We start from the raw sequence: 7,854 nt of genomic DNA, 5'->3' as shown, positions 1-7,854 counted from the left end.
GATATCATGTTTTACATCTTTTTCTGTGTGTATCCCTTAACTGTTTATTGTAGATACAGATGATTTTATTCTTTTGCTTTTTAAACTCCCTACTAGCTTTGTGTGTGGATGATTTTCTTCCTTTATAGTATGTTTGCCTTTACTGGTGAGATTTTTCATTTTACAATTTTCTTGTTTTTAGTTGTGACCTTTTCTTTTTTGCCTAGAGAAGTTCCTTTAACATTTACTGTCAAGCTGGTTTGGTGGAGCTGAATCTTTATCTTTTTGATTGTCTGTAAACTTTTGATTTCTCCTTCAAATGTGAAGGAGATACTCTCTGGTTAGCATATTCTTGGTTGTAGTTTTTTTCCCTTTTATTAATTTAAATATATCAGGCCACACCCTTCTTCCCTGCAGAGTTTCTTCTGAAAAATCAGCTGATAGTCTTATGGGAGTTCCCTTGTGTGTTATTTGCTGCTTTTCCCTTGTTGCTTTTAACATTCTCTCTTTATCCTAATTTTTGTCATTCTGATCATAATTTGTCTTGGTGTGTTCCTTTTTGGGTTAATCCTGTATGGGATTCTGAGCTTCCTGGACTTTGGTGATGTTTCTTTTACCAGGTTCAGGAAGTTTTCAGCTATTATCTATTCAAATATTTTCTCAGGCCCTTTCCATCTTCTCCTTCTGGGTCCCCTATTATGTGAATATTATGGAGCTTGATGTTGTCCAAGAAGTCTCATAAACTGTTGTCTTTTCTTTTCATTATTTTTTCTGTTTTGTGGCAGTGTTTTTACTACTCTGTCTGCCAGCCCACTGATTCATTCTTCTGTATCATTTAGTCTACTATTGATAGTTTCTAGTGTGTTTTTCAGTTCAGTTATTGTATTCTTCAACTCTGTTTTGTTGTTCTTTGTATTTTCTAACTCTTTGTTAAAACCTTCTAACTCTTTTCTGTGTGCATCCATTCTCCTCCTGAGTTCTTTGATCATATTGATGATCATTACTCTGGATTCTTTCTCGGGTAGATTGCCTATCTTTACTTCACTTAGTTCTTCTTCTGGAGTTTTATCTAGTTCCTTCATCTAGAATGTACCTCTCTGCTGCTTCACTTTGTCTAATTTGCTCTTTGTATTTTTATGTATGTGGTAGGTTAGTTATACTTCTTGACCTTGGAGAAATGGCTCTCAGTAAGAGACATATTATGTGTCCCATCAGTACACTTGTCTCTTGTTATCCAAGCTATAAGCTCTAGGGTTTCCCCCTAAGAGAGCTGTGTGTGTCCTTCTGTTGTGGCAGGCTGACTATGTGGTTAGTCTGGTAGGCTTGATTGGCCCCTAGTCTGGTTGGTTGCCAGGCCCTGCCATGTGTGGATGTTGTTGGCTGATGTTTAGTGGGGTGTGGTCATGAAGTGGCTGATTGTGGAACACTAGGGTACCCCAGGGCTAGTGCTGTCTCACTTGTGGATGGAGTCAGGGTCCCAAAGACTCTGAAATGTTGCTCACCCCCTAGCAAGTGAAGCCAGATCCTAGGGTTAGTGCTGGATTATTGGCAGTCAGAGCCAGTTCCTGGAGTCTGGCTGCATGACCTGTGCATCCCAGAGCTTGTTTCAGGTCACTGGGGCAGGGGATTCCTAACACAGTCTGGTGTGCGGTTCAGGGTGTCTCAAAGGTTGCATTGGCCTGCTAATGAGCAGGTCCACAGCCTTGCTGGTCCTAGGGCAGGTTCCGGCCTACATTGGCTGACTTGTTCCAGAGGCTGTGGGAACATAGTTTTCTTGCCTCTGGTGTCTGCCCCCAGGTGGGTAAAGGCTTCTGCCGGCTTCTTGTTGCGAGTGGCTGATGCCTGCCCACTGCTGGATGGATTTGGATTTTGGTCCTCTGGTGGGCAGGGCTGTTTCTAGGAGCATGTCTAGAAGTGTCTGTGGGCTCTTTAGTCTTTAAACATCCTGTCTGCTGATAGGTGGGGCTGTGTCCTTGCCCAGTTAGTTGTTTGCCTGAGGCATTCTAGCACTGGTGCTTATGGACTGTTGGGTGGGGCCAGGTCATGGTGCTAATGCAGCCACCAGAAATGTTCAAGAGATTGAATATTCCTAATATATATCTGCCACCAGTGTCTATGTCCCCAGGGTGAGCCACAGCCACCCTGTGACTCTCCAGAAAACTCTTTAAGACAAGCAGATAGGTCTGGCCAGGGCTCCTATCAAATTATTGCTTTTACCTGGGTCCTGATAAGCATGAGATTTTGTGTATATCCTTTAAGAGTGAAGCACATCCAGTCCTGTAGGTTCCTGCAATTGAGCCCTGGTGGCCTTCAAATCCAAATGCTCTGGGAGCTCATATTCCTGGTGTTGGATTCCTAGCCTGCAGAACCTGATGTGGGGCTCAGAACCTCTGCAAGATAATTATTCTCCAGTTTATGGGTTGCCAACTCAGGGTGTATAGGAGTTGATTATATCATGAGTCTTTCCCTCATACCTGTCTCATTGTGGTTCCTTCTTTATGTCTTTAGTTGTAGAACATCTTTTCTGGTAGGTACCAATCTTTTTCATCAATGGTTGTTCTGCAGATAGTTATGATTTTGGTGTGCTTATGAGAGGAGTTGAGCTCAGGGTCTTTTTACTCTGCCATCTTGACCACTCTGCCTTTATCCTTCTTTTGGGTGTGTTGGAATCTTTTCATTGATGTGTGGAACAAAAGAGTATTTTATAAGGCTATGATTATATATATATATGATTTATAAGGCACTGAATTATTTTCTTACAGAGACTGTATCTGAACTCTGAGAAATTCCAAAAGAAAGACTGAAACATCTTCAACTCAACCTTGTCTAAATTTAGTACTTTCAATTAATTTTTTTTCTTCTGTGATTTCTGACTCATTCTCTTAATGGCTAATGACTAGATAGGACAATGGTATAGCAAAAATAATAAAATTATGTTTTCCTACCCATTTCCCTTAAATATTCAAATGAGTCTGTAAAAGAAAATCTGTGGTTAAGTTAATTTCTTTACTAAGTGTTTAATCATAAATGTTCCTATACCTGGAGTTTAAAGAAGTAGCAACAACAATCTCTCTGTACATACTAAGTCATTAATATTTCTCAGTGGAAAGATAAATGCTACCACATATTACTCTATTTAATTTTTTATAGTCTGTGCCATTTAAAATTGTATTGTAATTTACTTTTATGTCATTTCACTAAGAAGTAAGGGAGCTAGATCATACAGGCTTTGCAGTTTTGTAAGAACTTTGGTTTTTAACCAAAAGGGATGAGAAAGTATTATTTTAGAGGGTTTTGAGCATGAGTGCCCTGATCTGACCTATGTTTGTAACAGAACAAGTCTGGCTGCTATTTTGAGTATAAGCTGAAGGGTGGTTGAGTAGAAGCAAGGAAATGAGACAGCAGTCATAATAATAATCTAGATTAATGATAATTGTGCCTGTGTTTGGGTGATAAAATATGCCAAATACTAAAGTATAAGCATCAAGCTGGCATGAACTTTTAGGTTTTTTTTTATATCCCCAGGGCCTGGAATCATTTCTCAAGCATAGCAAGAACTCAATAATTCTTGGTTGATAAATGGATAGATGGATGGATGGATGGATAGATGATTGCATGGAAGGAAAAGCAGACATTCATTTTTACAGCTTCAGTCTTCTTCCCAACTGTTTATTATTTAGTTTTAAAATCTAAGCTATTTTTCTTATCCTCTCATTTAAAAATATTAAAGTAAGTGAGAAACAAAAGCAAAGTAGTCAAGAGTCTTATTAAATTGAATTTAATTCAACAAGTTTTTAAAAGTACTTTTATGTGATAACTTCTTTGGGATACTAAGGATATCAAAGGCCAACAGAATGTTCCAAGACAGTGAGATGAGATTATTGCTTAGGGTTGGGGCTATGCCAAAGCACAAGAATTTAGTATAAATTTAAAATTGCTACATAGGATTTAATTTCCTCTTCAGGAGGGCAATAAACATCATTTAATCAGACTAGGATTTTTCTGCTTACTATAAGTAGGACTATTTGATCATAACATTACAAAGTGTTAAATGGCAGAGTATATTAGAAATGTTTGGGGACAAGGGACACGGGAGTTCATTGTGTATTTAGTATACAACTTTTTGTGTAAGGAAGCTGAGAAATAAGACACAAACACACATACACTCACAATTGTTTGGATATACATAAAGAAACACTGAATAGATACAGAAGCTACTAATGACTGTTGTCTATAGGGGGCAGAACACAAACTGGATAAACAGAACAAACTTTTTAATAGATTTTTAAAACATCATTTTGATAATTGATCGTGAAGATTATTATCTATTTTAATAAGTAAATTAATTTATTGAAAATAAGCAAATAAAAAGCATATTTTAAACGTTGTCAAGGAGAAAAAAAGCTTAGGGAAACAAAGTGAAACAAAATTTCCTTATAAATATTCATTTTTGTCACTTACCCAGATGTCATACTGCATTTGAGCTCCGAATTCTCAGATGATAAAGTGTACGTGTGAAAACCTTAGTAAATAATAACTGATCATGTTGTGTTCATTGTTTTCCCCTAAATAATGAAGTACTAGTCTACAAGCCTACTGTAGCTTAAAAACTCAAAAGGCCAGATGAAGAAAGCCAGGCTATGAGAAGCTTGTGAGTTCTTTGGTCCTTTCAGAGGTTGAGAGAAGTAAAATGCTGCTATGGAAATATTTTTCTTTCAAGAAGGGGTTACAAGAATCATTTTTTGCACCATCCCTGTCCTTGCCCTGTGTGCAGTGCTGAAAAGGCTCCCAGACATCAAGGTCACAGCTGGCACAGTCTTTCTTTGCAGTCATTGAGAGTGAAGTTCTTCACACCCACAAGGCTCAGCCTGAAACGGCGTGTATAGATGGTACAACTGCATACGGACTCTCTGAACTTGTCAGTAACAGCTGTGAAAACGGCCCCAATCTCCTTTATAGGCAAGAAATTTCATCAATCCAGATAACTTCTGGCCCTTGCATACCTTTATATTTTTTCAAAATGTTTTTACCTTTGTTATTTCATCTTATAGATTCATAGAGCTGAAAGATTGAAGAGATCAGAGATATTGTGATTCCCATGTAACAGATACAGAAATTGAATACAAGAGAAGCAACCACTTTACCTAAGACCAAATAGCTATTTAGCTGCATAGCTGAAACTAATATTCAGTTCTGCTGACTTCTAACTCCATGAATTTATCTTACATGACAACCTCAGTTGTTTCCCTGGCTATCTTATTCTTCTTATTTTGTTCTTCCTGACCCATTTACTTTTCTTTTCTTTTATGCCTTAAAGGTGACCTACTTATATCAAAATTGATAATTTCTTCTTAATTTTGTTTATGCTTTCAAAAACTGTCTGAAACTGATTTTTTTTGCCAGCAAGCACTTACATTTTCATTTTTAGGTTTCCTATCTCACACTGAAAAACTAAGCATAAATAGAAATGTTAATTAGAGTAGTTTTCCTTTCTGTATTATGAATGATACTTGAATGTTTCCTATCAGATTTACCACAAGCTGGAATATTCTAAGCAAGTACTCCCTTATATATATTCTCTATCACTGGGCAGGCCCTAATGAAGACTCTTTCAAATATCTGGCAAGAAAATGTTTCTTAAAGTCAGCTGATGCCAGATACTAACTACATCAGGTTTTCTATTTCATGGTGGGAAAAAAGAAAAGTATATATGTCTAAATTCAATTTTAGCAAAAGGGAAAATTATATCCAGGTCAAATTCCAATCCTGGGAGGTTTTAATCAATTGAAATATTATATCCTCAGAATTTAGTGCTTGGCATTCTTAACACTTAGAGACATGTTAAGTAGATCAAGCCGCATTGCACAGAGTTGGAATATCACTTTGCAAATGTGTGCAATATCAAACAACACTGAATCTATTCTGACTGATTTCTTCACTCAACATATGTAGGCTCCACAACTACCCAAAGGGTGCTTTGACACCACAGCACCAAAATATATATGGTGTGGTTATTAAAAGGAAATTGCTGAAGAGAGTTATTGGGGAACCTTCAGAGACATCCTTTTGGTTGATCAAAGGCACACTGTTTTCTCCCCTTGCTCATAATCCTACCCCATGTTGCCAATATTATGGCAATTTTCAGCATGATTTCTTATTTGAAAATGCTATTTAGGAGTTAGAAATATGATTTTTTTTCTGATTCACCCATAAATTTACCCACATTACCTCTTTTTTCCCTTAAAATGGGAGAAAATTATTGCGCCATCCACCAGCTATCTTATTGGGAAGCCCACTTCTAAATTTTAATATAGAAATTTTCATTGAAAAAAGAGAGTCAATGAGTTACATTCAAGAACATGCATTTGTGGGCTTCCCTGGTGGCGCAGTGGTTGAGAGCCCGCCTGCCGATGCAGGGGACACGGGTTCGTGCCCCGGTCCAGGAAGATCCCACATGCCGCAGAGCGGCTGGGCCCGTGAGCCATGGCCGCTGAGCCTGCGCGTCCGGAGCCTGTGCTCCGCAACGGGAGAGGCCACAACAGTGAGAGGCCCGCGTACCACACACACACACACACACACACACACAAAACATGCATTTGTGCTAAAGTTTAAATTATGGAGAGAAAAATTCTACCTCTAAACTTTTTCACTGCTTAAAGAGATTAAGTTCTCAGAACTGCAACATGAGCCAACCACATGAGTAAACTCTTCAAAAACAGTTATGTACAAACTGTAAATCTTTTATAAAAATTAATGGAAATAGATCAGTTACCTAAATTTAAAATGTAAAACTATACATTTTCTAGAAGAAAAAACATAGGAGAAATCTGCTTGACCTTAGATTTGCTGATGAATTTTTAGAACCAACACCAGAAGCATGATTCATGGAAGAAAAAATGGTAAGTTGAAGTTTATTAAAATTAAAAACTTCTGCTCTGAGCAACCCAAGTGTCCATTAACGACGATTGGATTAAGAAGATGTGACACACACACCTGTGCTCACACATGCATTAAATTAAGAATATTTCTCTACCATAAAAAGAATGAAATAAAGCCATTTGCTGCAATGTGGATGTACCTGGATATTAGGCCTAATGAAATAAGCCAGATGGAGGAAGACAAATTTTATATTCCACATATATTCACTTATATGTAGAGTCTAAAAGCTAATACAAATGAATGTATTATATGCAAAACAGAAACAGACTCATGGATATAGGAAACAAACATATGGTTACTAAAGGGGAGAGGGAAGGGGGGGACAAATTAGGGGTGTGGGATTAATGGATACAAAATACTGTATATAAAATAGATAAGTAACAAGGATATACTGTATAGCACAGAGAATTATACCCAGTATCTTGTAATAACCTATTACAGAATATGAAGTGCAAAAATAACTGGATCACTATTCTGTACACCTGAAACTAACACAATATTGTAAATCAACTATACTTCAAAAAAAGAACCTTCTGTTCTATAAAAGACACTGTTAGAACAATAATAATACAAGCCACTGGCTGGAAGAATACATTTGCAACACACATATCTGATTAAGAACTTATATGTAAAATATAAAAGTAGCTCTTAAAACTCAACAAGAGGGGCAAAGCGGAGAGATTCCCACACAGAGGATCGGTGTCGACCAGCACTCACCAGCCCGAGAGGCTTGTCTGCTCACCCGCCGGGGCGGGCGGGGGCTGGGAGCTGAGCCTCGGGCTTCAGTCGGATCCCAGGGAAAGGTCTGGAGTTGGCAAAGTGAAAACAGCCTGAAGGGGCTAGTGCGCCACGGCTAGCCGGGAGGGAGTCCGGTTGAAGTCTGGAGCTGCCGAAGAGGCAAGAGACCTTTTCTTCCCTCTTTGCTTCCTGGTGCGC

The sequence above is a fragment of the Physeter macrocephalus genome, chromosome 6, assembly GCF_002837175.3.
Source record: "Physeter macrocephalus isolate SW-GA chromosome 6, ASM283717v5, whole genome shotgun sequence".
In the NCBI taxonomy this organism is placed as follows: domain Eukaryota; kingdom Metazoa; phylum Chordata; class Mammalia; order Artiodactyla; family Physeteridae; genus Physeter; species Physeter macrocephalus.
The sequence above is the reverse complement of the archived record's forward strand: the minus strand, read 5'-3'. Positions refer to the sequence as shown.